This window comes from Phyllobates terribilis, unplaced genomic scaffold (genome assembly GCF_046119375.1).
Source record: "Phyllobates terribilis strain yellow unplaced genomic scaffold, ASM4611937v1 Scaffold_9__5_contigs__length_417890890, whole genome shotgun sequence".
Taxonomy (NCBI): Eukaryota; Metazoa; Chordata; class Amphibia; order Anura; family Dendrobatidae; genus Phyllobates; species Phyllobates terribilis.
In genome coordinates this window covers 245,510,590-245,527,811 of record NW_027362769.1, presented here as the reverse complement: position 1 = coordinate 245,527,811, position 17,222 = coordinate 245,510,590, and the positions used below count along the sequence as shown (strand labels likewise).

The 17,222-nt window shown below is 45.0% G+C and overlaps 1 long non-coding RNA gene across 1 annotated transcript; it reads right to left on the bottom strand.

The window, feature by feature from the left end:
- Positions 1–3,020: 3,020 nt before the first annotated feature.
- On the bottom strand, positions 3,021–16,116 carry LOC141160948 (uncharacterized). The gene is made up of 3 exons (XR_012250590.1): positions 15,979–16,116; positions 11,137–11,282; positions 3,021–3,119 (listed from the first exon to the last, which is right to left on the bottom strand). It is a non-coding gene; the product is annotated as an uncharacterized lncRNA (long non-coding RNA).
- Positions 16,117–17,222: the final 1,106 nt, after the last annotated feature.

Sequence of the window (17,222 nt, the reverse complement as noted above, 5' to 3'; positions counted from 1 at the left end):
TATGCCACATAGGTATGGCTTCCTCAGGGGTATAATACTTATGTTACCATCTAGATGGTTTTAAATACCTGCGTTGCACCTGTCAATCAATGAGCCACCAGACATCAGGAAGATCACCACCGCATCGTGGATCAGGACAAAAGGTAAGTGTATCACTTCCACACAAATCGATCCCCATTTCATTGTGTTATATACCTGGCAGCAAGACAATTCAAGTCCTAATTTCAGTCAGGGTGCGTACCACGCTGAACTGCACAACCGGAAATTGGACGTAATCCATATGCAGTCAGCATGCGTTCCACGCTGAACTGCAAGAACAGAAATAATGAAAGAGCAAAAGGTTGGGGCCCATCTGCAGCGAGCGTGCATACCATACAGGACTGCATGAATATAACTTCCCATGGAGAGGGTCCAGGCGTGGCCAGCATGCACACCGGGCCAAGCCGTACCATCATATCCCACATATAGTGGGTGGATCCCACATATCCTCATCAGATATCCGGTCAGAGCCTCCAGGAAATGATACTACATGGGCAGAGCCTCACAGTCTGGGCTGTGCGTTCCACATTGAAACGCAGCCCAGAAAGTGAAAGAGGAGAGGGGAAGAGGTGAGTAGAATACTCAGGGTCCAGCCAATGAGAGTACAACAGAAGTTGTACTCCATACCCAACAGGTAGATGACTTACAAAAACATCCCCACCAACTACCCAATAAAACATAGACATCTCCAGATGATGATGAGGAAGACCTATGAACTGAAAGAATTATATTCAATCTATACAGCCGTACTCTATCGCTACATATACTGCCCAAATATGTACAGTGTTCATAGACTTAGCACAACATTAAACCCAAGAAACTTAGCTATAATATTATATGAAAATGATATTGGAAAGGGTGTCACAGAGACATCCTCACCAAAATATCAGCACTGATATTAGAAAAAAGGCCACAACTAAATATACATTCAAATGTCTTATCCCTCAAGTTTATTTATTTTTATAGAACCCAGAAAACAAAAGTTCTTCATTAATTCCCCGAGGGGACACACAATTTGTCTTATAAATCCATCTGGACTCTAAATGTAGCGGTGCTAGTGTAATGTCACCTCCCCGAATGTTCAAGGGTATACGGTCCAAACCAACTACCACCGTATTACCAATCTTACAATGGTGATATTGCATATAATGCATAGCAACAGTTGAAATTTGCTTGTGTGCCTTTAGATGTGATTCCACCAGTGCAATATTTAAAAAATACTGTTGGATCCTTTTACTAAGTTCTTCGGAGGTCTGGCCAATATACACAAGTGGGCAAGAGCAGATTAGAGCATAAATGACGTTGTTGGACCGACAGTTGATGTACTTGTTCAATATAAATTCCCATTGGTCCATTGGATTTATAAAAGTATATGTTGGTGGCATAAAAGGGCAGATGGAGCAGTTTCCACATGCATGCTATCCTTGAAGACCAGATTGTCCTTGAGATTCCTTGCCCTCCTTGCCATAAGTAATGGCCTCACGGGCATAAGATGTTTCAATTTAGATTCGGACAGTAAAATGGACCAATTCTTATGAAGTATCGCTTGAAGATCTTTCCACTGACTGTTGAAATCCGTGATCAATCGAATTGAAGTATCCTCCTTCCTTACTTTAGGTTGCAGAAGGTCAGTCCTGTCAAGGTCCCTGACCCTTTTTAATGCATCTGTAAGAGGCTTTTTGGATATCCTCTGGCCCTTAGACGAGAGGTCAAATCATCAGCCTGTAAGGTAAAATCCACAATATTACTACAGTTACGTTTCATCCTTATAAGTTGGCTATAGGGAATACCCTTTTTTGATGTATAGGGTGGAAACTACTATAGTGTAATATGTTGTTAGTTGATGTACCCTTACGATACAAGCTGGGCCGAATCTTATGGTTCTCCAAACTAAGTTGAACGTCAAAAAATTTACCGAAGCAGACGAAATTTGATAAGTAAGAAGTACATTACACGTATTACTGTTCAAGGCCGTGATAAATTCCAGACACAGCTCCCTTGAACCTGTCCAAAACAACAGAATGTTGTCAATATATCTATACCACTTAAGCACATGTCCCCGATACAAAGACAAAGGCTACACGTGTGCCCCCTCCCACCAACCAAGAAAGAGGTTGGCGTAGGAGGGGGCACAACGCGCACCCATGGCAGTACTGGAGACCTGACTATAATAAGTCCAATCAAAAATGAAATAATTGTGCTTAAGGATAAACGACAATTTGAGGACAAAGGAGCTATGTGCTGGATCAACCTATTCCGAGTCCTGCAAAAATAGGCGACCGCCTGTATTCCCAATTCGTGTGGTATATTGGTATAGAGGGACTCCACGTCCAGAGACACCAAAAGGGTGTCGTCCGGCACATGGAGTCCCTCCAACTTATTCAACAAATGCATAGTGTCACAAATGTACGATTAGAGTTTGAAAACATATTTCTGCAAATAGTAATCAACATATTCGCATGGTCTCTTACTCAAACCTCCAATCCCGCCACAATTGGTCTACCCGGGGGCACAGACAGGGACTTATGAACCTTCGGAAGGATGTAAAAAGTAGGAATTATAGGTTTAAAGGTGACTAAAAAGTCCCGTTCACCTTTATGTATAATTCCCTGTCTGAATGCTCCCTCCATGAGAAAGTCCAATTTATTTTTAAAGACCGCTGTGGGATCCGAGGGGAGAGCAGAATAAATGATCACATTATGTAGTTGGTTTTTTGCCTCAGCAAGATACATCTCCAAAGGTCACAATACTATATTTCCTCCCTTATCTGCCTCCTTGATGACGAACAAGGGGTTTTGTTTTAAAGCACTGATGGCCTGTTTCTGTTCACACGAAAGATTAGCATCTTTATTTTTAGTTAAAGATTTTCAACGTCCAAGGCAACAGCCCTAAAGAATGTATGTATAGCTGGTACAATGCCTAATGAAGGTGTCATTTTGGAGGGGTTAAATCTTCTCCTACCTAAAGGTTCTTCATTTTCTTTCAACAAATCTAGGAGGTCACGGAAAACTTGGTGCTCATCTGACGGCGGATCATCCAAAGCGGAAGGTTGCTGATACATTTGCTTGAATATTAAATTTCTGCAAAATAAATACATATCTTTAATAAATGTAAATTGGGGAGAAGGTAAGCCCCTTCTCCAACACTGACCTCTCTGCATTAGATAACACATGATCAGACAGATTGATGAACAAACAAAGTAGCACACTGTAACGCTGAGTATGTAAATATGAAGTATGAAATATGAATAGCATTACTGCTGTAGAAAATAGAAATAAATGAGAAATTTTAGCGCATGTAAATATGAAGTATGAAATATGAATAGCATTACTGCTGTAGAATATAGAAATAAATGAGAAATCTTAGCGCATAAATTGGCCAATTCATGTGTACCTGACAGCCGCGATAAGGCGTTTCTCGATGTCAGGACCTAACAATGTGAATACCTCTCTAAGGGACATCCGTCTGCTTATGTGTGGGAAAGTAAGATCCTGATGCAATTAAAACCACCTGCGGCATGCGGGTGGAGTGCTCAGTCAATGCTTAAATCTAGTAACAAAGAAAATGACGGCACTTCCACTACAAGAAATAGGTGTGAACAGGTGCTTACTAAGAGGAGCTACCTCCATGTACAATGAACAAAGTAGCACACTGTAACGCTGAGTATGTAAATATGAAGTATGAAATATGAATAGCATTACTGCTGTAGAAATAGAAATAAATGAGAAATTTCTCCTCCTGCTCTTCAGCCTCCATCTCCGAAATGACCACATCAGTCGCAAGCTGGAAGCACTGCAGCACTGCCTCAGCCAAGCGGCAACAGGCTGTGATGAAGCTATTATGCTTAGGTGACAAACCACACAATGTTGAAGAGTTGTGGACAGCTCTGAAAGAGCAGGCAGATCTGTGGCTGACACCGCTGACCCTACAGTCAGGCATGGTCATGTGTGACAATGGTCAAAATCTGGTGGCGGCTCTGAGGCGAGGCGAGCTCACACACGTACCATGCCTGGCCCATGTCCTTAACCTCGTGGTTCATCGATTTGTCAAAACCTGCCCAGATCTGTCTGATCTGCTTGTCAAAGTATGCCACCTGTGTGCCCATTTTAGAAAGTCAGCTACAGCTTCTGCCGCACTTGTCGTGCTTCATCAGCGTTTGCAGCTTTCAGCTCACCGACTGATCTGCGATGTCTCCATACGTTGGAACTCTACATTGCAGATGTTGGGAAGGATTTGTGAGCAGAAGAGGGCAGTTGTTGACTACCAGCATCAAAAAGACTGTCGGTATTCAGGTCAGACTCCACACATAAAACCTCAGGAGTGGAAATGGATGTCAGACATATGTACTATCCTCCAAAATTTTGAGGACTCCACCAAGAAGGTGAGCGGCGATGACACCATAATTAGCATCACCGTCCTGCTTCTCTGTCTTCTGAAACACTCTCAGCTCGCAATTAAAGAGGATGCATTGCAGGCGGAGCACGATGAAATTGAGCAAGGAGCCATAAAGGGTGACTACACAGCCCAGCCTCATCTTATCCCAACATGGATTGGGTGACAATGAGGAAGAGGAGGAGGAGCAGGAGGAAGAACAGGAACTAGTTTCCTGCGCTATAGACGGTACTATCTGCACAACTGTCATAACGTCTATTCAGCGTGGATGGCCTGAGGACAGGGAGGAGTTGGAAGATGAGGAGGAGAGCATGGTCAGTCATCCTCTTCGTGAGGACACAGAAGTCTTGCCTGTTAGCAGTCTGGCACACATGGCTGAGTTTACGTTATGCTGCCTTTCCCGTGACCCTCTCGTTGTCCAAATTTTGAGTGACAGTCATTACTGGTTGGTGACACTTCTAGACCAGGCTACAGTGAGAATTTTCTGTCTCTTACTCCCTTGCAGGACAGGCCTAATAAAATGGTGCAGTACGAGAAAGAACTTGTTGCGGAATTATTAAAAAAATTCCCATCTGAAAACGCTGGCTGCAGAGGTCACAGTTCGTTGGACAACCAAGGAGTACAGGTGAAAGAGCCACAAAAGCAATCCAGCAGAGGCAGGGGAACACTGTCAAAGTTCTGGGACAGTTTTCTCAGACCCTCCCATCGCACAGGACCTGAGGCGCGAGGTACTCTCCCAAGGAGTGCAAAGTTTCGGAAGATGGTGAGGGAGTACCTTGCCGACCGTACCAACATCCTCCGTAATACCTCTGTGCCTTATAATTATTGGGTATCCAAGCTGGACACGTGGCATGAACTTGCTCTCTATGCCTTGGAGGTCCTGGCCTGCCCTGCCGCTAGCGTTTTGTCAGAGCGGGATTTTAGTGCCTCCAGTGGAATTATAACCGATAGGCGCTTTCACCTGTCAATTGAAAATGCTGACAGGCTGACTCATAAGAATGGGATGCATTGGGCCAGACTTCTCAACACCACTGAATGATAGCAGCATAACATAAACTCAAATACAGTGTTTTTTTTTGGGAGGTATAACTCTATTCCCATGCACCTCTGTCTTCACACCCAGACATGGGTATACACTTCCTGATTTTGTCTATTTGCTCTTGTCCTCCTCCTTGTCCGTATCCTCATCGACCACCACCATATCACCACCATATGTACCATATCAACATATCTACGCCTCTTGTAAGGGGCATTGGAGTTCCTCCAAATTGTTGGCAGCCGTTGCTTCACCCCATAGGCAAACAGTATGGGAGACACACTTCCAAATAATGGGAGCATTTTTTGCAGGAGGCCCTCTGACCTCTATATCTCTTGCAAGGGGCATTGGAGTTCCTCTAAATTTTGGCAATCATTGCTTCACTGCATAGGCAAACAGTATGGGAGACATACTTCCTATTAATGGGAGCATTGTTTTTAGAGGGCCCTCCGACCTCTACGTCTCTTGCAAGGGGCATTGGAGAATTTTTGGCAACTGTTGCATTCACTGCATACCCATTAACTGTATAGCAGACCCTCTCCTTTGTAATGGGAACATGTCGTTACTGTGGCCCAGCTCTATGTGTCTTTAAATTGTTAGTTGGGTTTTTCCCAAATTTTGGCAGCCCTTGCAGTCACAGCATAGGCATTACCACTATAGGAGACCCGCTCCTTTATAATGGGAACATTTATTTTACTGAGACCTTCATCTGTGTCTCTTCAAAGAGGTATTGGGTTGTGTCCAAATTTTTTTCAGCCCTTGCAGTCACTGCATATGCAATAACAGTATAGGAGACCCATTCGTTAATAATGGGAACAACAAACCATAGCCGGCTGATTGATCTCTAACAATAGCGAGGGCCGATTGCTGGCCCTTTAAGAATCGTAAGGGCCGCCTGATGACCCTATAAAAATAGGCTTTGTGACTTTCAGCATCCCTCCATCATAAATGAAACAGGATGTGTCTGATGATGTGTCACACACCACATGGCCAGATAAGGTTGAAAATGTTAAAATGACATTTCCCAGTGAATGCATTTGTCTTAAAAAATAACGTAAAAAAATTAATAAATAAAAAATAAATAAAAACACAGTGGAATCTTTGTTTAGTATAAAAGCCAGACTCGCCAATGTAACCTGAATGTAATCACATTGTACAGCTCCTGCACCTCTTCCTCCAGTGCGGCCTCCATCTCCGAAATGACCACATCAGTCACAAGCTGAAAGCACTGCAGCACTGCCATGGCCAAGCCGCAACAGACTGTTCTGAAGATAACATGCTTAATGCTTAGGTGACAAATCGCCCACCGCTGCAGAGTTGTTGAAAGCTGATCTGTGACTCTCACCGCTGAACATACAGCCAGGCATGGCCTTGTGTGACAATGGGCGGAACCTGGTGATGGAGAAATGACAGCTGGAGTAGATACGGTTTCCCTCTATTCCAGTCCTTTCACCGAGCTAAAGAATATGGCTGTGGTGAAATACAACTCCCACTGAGAAGCAGTTTCAAATCGAAAAATATTGAGCCCACCAGAGGATTTGATTCTGAGGGCTCACCTTTCTCCCCCGCTCAAGAGCCCCATATCTGCTGCAAAGTTTGCGCTATCATGAACTACCCTGATGGAGGAGTCAGGGCCCACCCGAGGATTCTCTGCTTGGACTGTCCAACCCTGCCGAGAAGCAGTCCTGGCTACGAAAAGTGTGTGGGAAGGTTCCTTGACACTCTATGGCTCCTTTTTACTGAGGTGGAAACCCGTGAAAAAATGGGGAGAACATACAAAATCCTTGCAGATGTTGTATTTGCTGGGATTTGAACCCAGGATCCCAGCAAGGCTTCAGTGCTAACCACAAAGCCAATGTGCTGCCGTTCACCCTCTGATATCTAACAGGCTGGAGAAACTTGCACCTACTGCCTCTCTATCTTCAGCTCCTTTATGAGAAACTAATGTATTTGGGCAGCCACTCAGTCTACCAAATTAAATTCCTGAGAAGGAAATTGGGGATGGCTTCGCTACTGGTACTGGGTGCAGTGCTAATACCATGGCGTCAACCCATAGTTCACTGGAAATATTCCAGGCTGGTAGGAGGCAAGCAGATTCCCACAGAAAAGTACCAGCAGTAATGTTTAGGGACCATTGCTTGTGGAAGGCTGAGATGATACCGGGAGAAATAGTGGTGGCTGGGGACCAAGTATGGACATCCGGCCATCGCCATGAGGTTGTGGACAGCTTCTGCCTCCACGAGCCTAAAAGACCACATTTCAAGTGCAAGCAGCTGCCCAGAAATCTGGCAGTTTACTTTTGCGGACTGTGGGTGGTTGGCTGGCTACATACTTGCGCTTGCATTCCAAGTAACCGAAAACGAAGCAGATGGTGGCCTCTATCATCATCACGAGTCCCCACCTTTGCACTATGAACTCTCCTGATGGAGAAGCCATGGCCCAGCAGAGGAGTCTACGGTTCTCTGATGGGCCCATCCAACGCTGCCGAGAAGCAGCCCTGGCTAAGAAAAGTTTATGGGAAAGTTCCCGGACACTCTATGGCTGCTTTTTTAATGTGGATTGGACGTGTTTATGCATGTTATTTCTCAAAAAGCATTTCAGATCAGGTCATTGTCCCAGTGTGTAGTCATGAAATTAAAAAGCAAAGAAACAGGTTTGTGTGTCGAAGCATCACCGACAAGTGTGAGCTGATGTTGGATGGGCTGCCATTGCTTATGCGACAAGCTGCATTAGAGGACTTCCTGGGATAAATGATACGGTTTCACTCTATGGAAAGTTTGCGCCTTTCATGAACTCTCCTGATGGAGAAGCCAGGGTCACCCGAGGATTCTCTGGTGGGCCCGTCCAACCCTGCCGAGAAGCAGTCCTGGCTAAGAAATGTGTTTGGGTAGGTTCCTGGACACTCTATGGCTGCATTCTTAATGTGGACTCGCTCCACATTTAGTTGTGGTTAGGCGGTACTTTCCACCTAAGTGCACTGGGGAGGGCACGGATAATGTTGTGGGACCCCTGCTTGTGGAAGGCGGAGATGACATCGGGAGAAATAGTGGCGGCTGGAGACTGAGTATGGACACCCAGCTGCCGCCACCGCCATGAGGTTGTGGACAGCTTCTGCCTCCACGAGCCTAAAAGGCCACATTTCTAGTGCACGCAGCTGTCAAAAATTTGGCAGTATAGTATTGCAGCCTGTGGGTGGGTGGGTGGCTGGCTGCATACTTGCGCTTGCATTCCAAGGAATGGGGTAGGGATAACTGAACGCTGCGCTGGGACAAGGACGTTGACAGTGATTGTTGCAAGTCTGCAACGACAGATGCATGGCGGGAGGCATCTTTGCATGTGCCAAGGATCACTTATGATGGGCACACGTTTTAGGCAGAGACCTGGGAGTCAGAGATGCTTCCAGGGATCTTCCCCATGCTGTTCCCATGTCTTTTCAGCACTGTATGCATTTGTCTGATGATGTGTCACACACTACATGGCCAGATAAGGTTGTAAAATGTTAAAATGACATTTCCCAGTGAATGCATTTGTCTTGGTTGAAAGCAATGCAAAAGTGCAAAAATGCATCAAAAACGCTGCGTGTGAACATAGTCTAAGGAGTGGAGGAGCATTTTTGTTTTTGGTTATTTATTTTGCCTTAAATACAAGTCATTACCCTGGAAAGGATGTTCTTTAACATATTTCCCAGGAAAATCCATTTTGTTTTATTGTGAGTCCGTAAAAGTGGCGTAATACCTCTGACAACGTTGTTGACAGCAGTGACCAGTGAGTCAGCAATTCTTCCAGGGGTCTTCCCCATGTTGTTCCCATGTCATTTGAACACTGTTCCCATCGATTTTGGCAATTTTCAGGCCCTCTCCAGACCGCCGGGGGGGGCCGCCTGAAAAATGCTGGCGTTTCCCATAGATTTACATTGGGCTCGTTGCTCGGACCGAGCACTCGAGCATTCCGATTTGCTTGACTCGAACAACGAGTACCCCAGCATTTTAGTGCTCGCTCATCACTAATAAAGAACAGTGTGCATGCACGTATCACTGTACAGATATCCTGTTTAATTGTATTACTGTGTTATGATTGTGCCATATTTTACTGTAGTGTCATTGTTCATTTTTACCCTTGTCACCGTGCCAACATATTTATTGTATTAGTTAAATAAATAGTTTTTGTTTAGTACCACTGTTTCCTCATTGTCTGCACTTTTGCATCAGCATACATGTTAACAGATACATTTGTTTCATTTTTACTGGGCTACATGAGGATTTCATGTACAGTACCTCCTATACTTATTCTGATTCTATGGGCAAGATAGAAGTTTTGTGAAAAAAACATAACTGAATTATACCAGAAAGGGGGTGATCACTAAATTTTGGTAACAAAGCAAGCACAAAATATATTTAAACCATTGTCCTTCTCAAACTGTTATCATTCATTACACCAGCCTTAATCACAATAGGCATAACACAAAACACATGCCTTGGTAGGAAAACAAGTCATATAGAAATTAGAGAACCAGCAGGTAGTATTTATATTGTACAGTGTCTTCTCTATTTATTCTGCTTCTATGAGCAAGATAGATGTTCTGTGAAAAATCTTCTATCACTTGTCGTGTGATACCGAGCCTCTAAAGTCGGATTTGTCACTTTAAATGTGCCATTTCAATTACAGAAGCAGTCCCATCAAAATTGTTATCCTCTGAATAAATTTCAGTCATGATATTATATAGCAATGTATACTGTGTAACTATTTCTCATTTTTCTTTTTAGCCAAATAATTCTTCTGTTTTTCAATAGGGCTATGACGTCATGTGATTAAAAACTGACTAAGTGAATCCTTCTAAGCTATATGTAGAAACAGGAGGTCAATTTTCCCTGTATGACTCATCATTCACTGTAAAAGTCAATGGCATGGGGGAGGATTGTAGGAGCCAGAGGTGTATCTAGGTTTTCTGGCACCCTAGGCAAGAATTCAGTTTGGCGCCCCTCCCCCCCCAACAGGGCACATATGTGATTTCCATATTTAGTCACATGCTGATGAGCTGCTGTCCCCAATTCTCTCAATGTTCAGTGAAAAACTGCGAGAAGAAGGAAAAGAAGTGAGTTGTCACGTGATGGTAAGTATGAAAATCGCATATGAGTGATGTGGTCATGTGATGACTGTTGGAACCTGCAAGCAGAGCTGAATCCTGACAGTGAGTATATTACACGCTGTCAGGATTGGCATGCTACATTTTACAATTAAAGGACTTGTCCAGGTTTGAGATGAAAGTCTGCAGTCACTGTATGTGACTGCAGGCTTCTGAATTCTCACAGAGCGTGCACTGCACACTTTTAGGATTTTTCCTTGCTAGTGGCAAGAGTGGATGGTCATGTCAGCATAAGTATGCAATTTGTATACTTCTGGACACGTTCTGACTAGACATATCTGGCCTTGCTCATTTAATTTTCATTGAGTGATGCCACGCATGTTTAGTCGGCACGTGATTGCATGCAAATCGCCGGCACTGGAGAATCCTAAGAGCCTGCAGTGTGCACTGTGAGAATTCAGAAGTCTGCAGTCACATAGAATGACTCAAGACTCATCACAGACTTGGACAACCCCTTTCATGCTCCTAACATAAACAAAAACAAGAGATCTAGTTAGTATCACAAAAAATATTTACATCCAGGTACCTTATAGATGACGTTGGCTCTGGAGTCGTTCTCTTTCTTTTCATCTCCATCTTGTCCAGACTCCATGATGACTTTTCACAGCCACAGCTTGTCTCTGCAGACTTCCATCTTCTCCGGTCTTCTGCAGCACATCCCCACACGATACCCTTAAAGATAGCAGTGTCATTATAATGCTCCTGAATAAAAATATATCTGCCCTACACTGAGCCCCTGAATAAATAATTGCCCCTCACTATATTCCCTGAGCAAAATATGACCCACACACTGTCCCTCTAATGGTACATGCTCTCTACACTGACCTCTCCTTACCATACAGGGCCCCCTTTTCACACTGTACTTTCACACTGTGTCCCCCCTATAGGGCCCAGTCTCCATACTGCGCCCCCTCATCACACTCCCCATCCTTGGCATAGTCCCCTCCTGGCAGTGACCTTACACTTTCACCCCATGCTACCTCCCAACACTACTCAGTCTCTATTCTGTGCTCACTCATGAGGTGTTGTTATGCAGACGAAAGGAACTCCAGAAGGCCACACAGAGATGCTGGATGGTAGGTTTAAACAGCCATACTTTTATTCTCCTCCATCCGTTCCCTTCTCCTGCCTTTACCCGCGCGCTACCCTCCTTCCGCCTTGTTCCCCTCCTCCCCATTACCTCATCGTTACTAGGCAGAAACTGAAACAAGGATAACAGCCAACCAATCACAGATGTAGTAACAACATCATATCTCTCCTCTTCTCACAAAACAAAACAACAATAGAACTGGATAACGGTTCAAAAATTCACATTAGTACAAAGGGTTTGTTTTTTTTTTTTTCTTTTTTTTCTTTTTACTGCAGAACATAGTCCAAGAGGTGGGCTGGCGGTCTTTGATTTGCCCTCGCTGGATAGCGGTGAGACATCTCAGTCCCAGATGAACTTTCCGAGTCCTCTGAGGTATCCTCTCTTGGAACTGCTGAGCTCTGGGGACCCGGCAGGACGTCATCGCCATCTGCCTCGTCTGTTTCTGGGATATAGTCACAAAGTTTTTTAAAATGTGACACGTTCCTTGTGACCTGGCGACCGTGATCTTGAGCAGTGACCATGGTGCCTTTGACTTGTGTGACCTGAAAGGGTTCAGGATAGTATCGTGATGCAAACTTGTCACTAGGTCTTAGTCTTTTTACCAGGACCCAATCTCCCACCAAAACTTCCGGCGGCTTGCAACGATGACTGCTCTTATCTGCATACCTCTTCATCTTCTGTTTGGATATGGCATCCTTAGTAGCAATTGGTGTTTGAACAGCACTCAGCGGAACGCTCGGGAGTTTGACACGCATAGGCCTGTTGAACAGCGCAGTGGCGGGTGGTACCCCGGTAGTAGAATGGGGTGTAGCTCTGTACTGTCTAAGAAATCTGTGTAGCTCTTGCTGTAAATCCTTGTGCTCCATGGTAGCGATCCTCAAAGTTTTGTTGATTGACTGCATGAACCGTTCCACTTCACCATTGGCCTGAGGCCAGTAAGGAGTTATTTTCCTGTGAGTGAAACCCAGATAGGTTGCGAATGATCAAAAGTCTGTGCTATTAAAAGGTGGTCCATTGTCGGATTTCACTGTTTCCGGTATGCCATATGCCGAGAAGATCTTGTCTAATTTTGGTATAACAGCCCTGGCAGAGGTTGTCGAAACATGTTCAATGACTGGGAACCTCGAATAGTCATCCATGACAACCAGCAGATAGGAGTGATCCGGTAAAACACAGAAGTCAACACTAACAGCAGTCCACGGGCCCTCTGGCAGGGGTGTCATTTGTAAGGGTGCGCGTCTATGGTCAATTGTAGTTGCTTGGCAAAGTATGCAAGTTTCAATAAGTGCCTCTACTTTTTTGTCTAGTCCTGGAAACCAGACTTTCTCTCTCAGTAATTGCTTTGTTTTCGCCACCCCTTGATGAGCCTCGTGGGCCAGATCCAGTACTCTGCTTTGAAGCTTCTGGGGTATCACCAGCCGATTGTTACGCAACAGTAGATTTGAATCAGACACGGAGAGAGCATGTCGTGCATTAAAGAAAGCTGTCAAGTAGGTTGTTTGATCTGGTGTTTGGAGGCGGGCTTCAGCAAGAAAATTGCTCCAATTTTTAGATCGAACAGTCTCTATAACTAACTGAAGTTGGTGATCGGAATCCACCGTTTGTTGTATTTCCTCCATAGTCATGGCTTTTGGCACAGAATGTGCAACAATAAAATTGATATGTTCCTCTGCAAGGATAGTTGCTGGGATGTCGTCCTTGGTAGTTTGTGGTGTTGGGTGTCTCGAGAAGTAGTCTGCCGGATTACCAGCTCCTGCCTCGCATCTCAACCGAAACTGGTAGTTCTGTAGGCGGAGCAACCAGCGTTCAAGTCGTGGGGGAGGCTTTGAAGAATGTTTGTTGAAAAGCGGAATGAGCGGTTTGTGGTCACTTATCACTGTGAATTTATGTCCCATAAGGTACAGATGAAAATGAAGGCATCCCCATACAACCGCAAGAGCTTCCCTTTCAGTTTGTGAATAGCGTTGTTCTGTCTCTGTTAAGGCTTTGCTTGCATAGGAAATGGTAGAGACGTTGCCTGCTTTGGACACTTGTGTGAGAATTGCACCCAGGCCCACCGGACTTGCGTCCACGATCAGCTCGGTGGACTTTAGAGGGTCAAAATAGGCCATGACGGTGTCGCCAGTTAGACTGGACTTCATGGAGTCGAATGCTGCTTGGTGTTCAGTAGTCCATGTCCAAGGAGTGTCTTTTTTCGTGAGTAGTCGCAGGGGTTCGGAGACCGTGGCCAGATCAGGTATAAATCGTCCACAGTACGTGACTAGTCCTAGAAAACTGCGAACCTCTGACACATTTTGAGGTTGGCCAGCTGACTTTATGGCAGAAATTTTCTGAGGATCTACTGAAACTCCTTGCTCAGAAAAGATATATCCAAAGAAGCTTAATGACTTTTGGGTAAACTCACATTTTGACGGATTGACAGTTAGATTGCAGGCTTGCAGTCTCTGAAACACTTGCTCTAAGTGACTGTCATGCTCCTCTTGGGTTGTACCATATATAAGAATGTTATCACTGACGTTTAGGACTCCTGCTATTCCAGATAGAACCTGACTGATAACGTTCTGAAATATTTCTGCCGCAGATAAGATACCAAAGTTCAACCTCTTGAATCGTCGTAAACCCACGTGGGTACTAAAAGTTGTAATGTATCTGGAATCTGGATGCAACTCAAGTTGATGATAACCTGATTTTAAATCAATTTTAGAGAATACTTTTGCACCATTCAGGTCTGCGAGAATGTCATCAATAGTGGGCGTGATGTGCCTTTCTCTTTGAATAGCCAGATTGGCATGCCGCATATCCACACGTAGCCGGATTTTACCAGGCTGCTTTGGTTTTGGTGCAACAACAATGGGCGATACCCAAGGGGTCGGGCCTTCAACTCGTTCAACAACATCAGACGCTTCCAGATCTTGCAGTTCTTGCTCCACAAGTTTGCAGACATGAAATGGGATGCGCCTGTGAGGTTGAACAGACGGCTGTATTGACTGGTCAATATGCAATTTTATCTGAACGTCTTTTAGCTTACCGAGACCTTTAAAGAGATTGGGGTACCTCTGCATGATGTGTTGGGCCGAAGGACCCGTGACGCTATTGACCAGGTTGACCAGACCCAGAGATATAGCAGTACTGCAGCTGAGAAGCGTGTCTGCTGAGCACTCTACTACATATACAGTGTCGGTGATGGACTTCCCGTCAGCTGCAAGTTCTGACTGAAATTTGCCGCACAGGGGTAGTGCCGATGCTGAACCATAAGGAAAAATCTTTAGGCTAGTGCTTTGTAGAGCAGGTCTGTTCGGGAGTCGGCTATAGACTGCACGGCAGATGACGTTTACTGATGCCCCCGTGTCTACTAGGGCTTCCACCGGACTGCCATTTATCAGGATAAGTCGCCTTGGACTGGTAAGTGCGTGCAGTGTTTGAGATCCATCTGTAGTTACTGAGAATAGATAAGTACTGTGAGGCTCGTCAGTAAGCTGCAGCGTTTGGACTTTTTGTGACCTGGGTTGTACTGTGGGATGAGGGGATTGTGGTTTGGATCTACACACTTTTGCAAAATGGTTTTGTTTTCCACAATTATGGCAGGTCCCCCCTTTTGCTGGGCAGATATTCTGGTGAGGATACGACCCTCCGCAGTTGTAGCAAGTTGCCCCCTGCGTACGAGGCACAGGCGGTCTCTGTGTTAGCTTTGCTATACAAGATGGTGCTTCCGCCTCGCACTCAATGTTCTCTATGAGTTTAGCTTGTTTTTCGGCGGTATCATTTACACGTGCTGTTTCAAGCAGTTTTGCTAAAGTCATGGTGGGATCTCTGAGTGCTTGTCTCTGTAATTTAGAGGAGATGCAGCCTTGTAAAATCTGCATTTGGATCTCTTTGTCGACATCTGCAAATTCACAGTAAGCTGCAAGGTGCCGTAGTCGGACATGATATTCATCAATATTTTCTGTTGCTGACTGCTTTAATTGTCTAAACTTGAAGATTTCAAATGCCGCATTTCTGTGTGGGGAGAAGTATTTGCTTAATGCTGCCTTGCTGAGCTCGTAGTCTTTGTCTTCTCCAGTATTAGGCAGAGTAGTGAAGATATCATAGACTTGTTCCCCTGCATAATGTAATAGCATGGCTTTCTTCCTGGTATCATCTGATATGTTCATGGCTTGTAGGAATATATCAAAACGCTTCAGCCATTTCTCCCAATATGCTGCTAGGTTAGCTGGGGACTGATGTACATCAAAAGCAGGGAAGGCAGGTAAACAGGCCATTGTTGTAGAGCTGAAATACCTTTAGTTGATGATGAACGCTTCCTCGTCGCCAGTTGTGGTGTTGTTATGCAGATGAAAGGAACTCCAGAAGGCCACACAGAGATGCTGGATGGTAGGTTTAAACAGCCATACTTTTATTCTCCTCCTTCCGTTCCCTTCTCCTGCCTTGTCCCCTCCTCCCCATTACCTCATCGTTACTAGGCAGAAACTGAAACAAGGATAACAGCCAACCAATCACAGATGTAGTAACAACATCACAACTCACACTTTTTTTTGCCTTTTTGGAAGTGCATTGAGGTGAAGGGTGCATTGCTGGAAAAGGGAAAAAATTCTTTAAATCTCTTAGTTTGCGAGTGTGAACGAGATGCATGTGTCCGGAGCGTACGTGCGACGAAAGTAAGTGTGTGACTTGTTTTTCAGTGACTTTGGATTCAGGGAGTTTGGAAGGGAGGACTTTGGACTGAATTGCTGACTGTATTTCATTAATTCTTTACTTTACTTTTTACTTAACATTCTGTATATTGCAATCCCCATTAGGAAATGAGCTCCATTATTGACAATGCTATCCAGTGTACATCTTGCCACATGTATGTATTCCTTGAACAGCCGGTCGGGGTTGCTTACTGCTGCGCAAGATGTGTGCACGTTGTGCGTTTGGAAGCCCAGATACTGGATCTAAATGAGCAGCTGGCAACACTGAGATCCATTGACAACATGGAAAGGAGTCTGCTGCTCACTGAGCAGCAGCTCACTGGGGTAGATGTGGGGGAGGGTGGTAGTCGGGAGCTGCAGGACAGTGAGGTCTCTAGTTGGGTGACAGCTAGAAGGGGTGGTAGAGGGAAGAGTGCCAGGGAGGCTAGTCCTGATATGGCACACCCCAATAAGTTTGCAAAGTTGGCGGATGAGGGGAGTGACGGTACAGGGGTAGCACTACTGCAGCAAGGCATGTCCCCTGAAAGCCGGAGGAGTGTCAGCTCCAGTAAAGAGGGAAATAGGAGAGTAGGGCAGGCCAGGCAGTTGCTGGTAGTGGGGGACTCAATTATTAGGGGAACAGATAGGGCAATCTGTCACAAAGACAGGGATCATCGAACAGTGTGCTGCCTACCTGGCGCTTGAGTCCGGCACATCGCTGATCGGGTTGACAGATTACTGGGAGGGGCTGGTGAGGACCCAGCGGTCATGGTGCACATTGGCACAAATGACAAAGTTAGAGGTAGGTGGAAGGTCCTTAAAGATGATTTCAGGGAATTAGGCTGCAAGCTG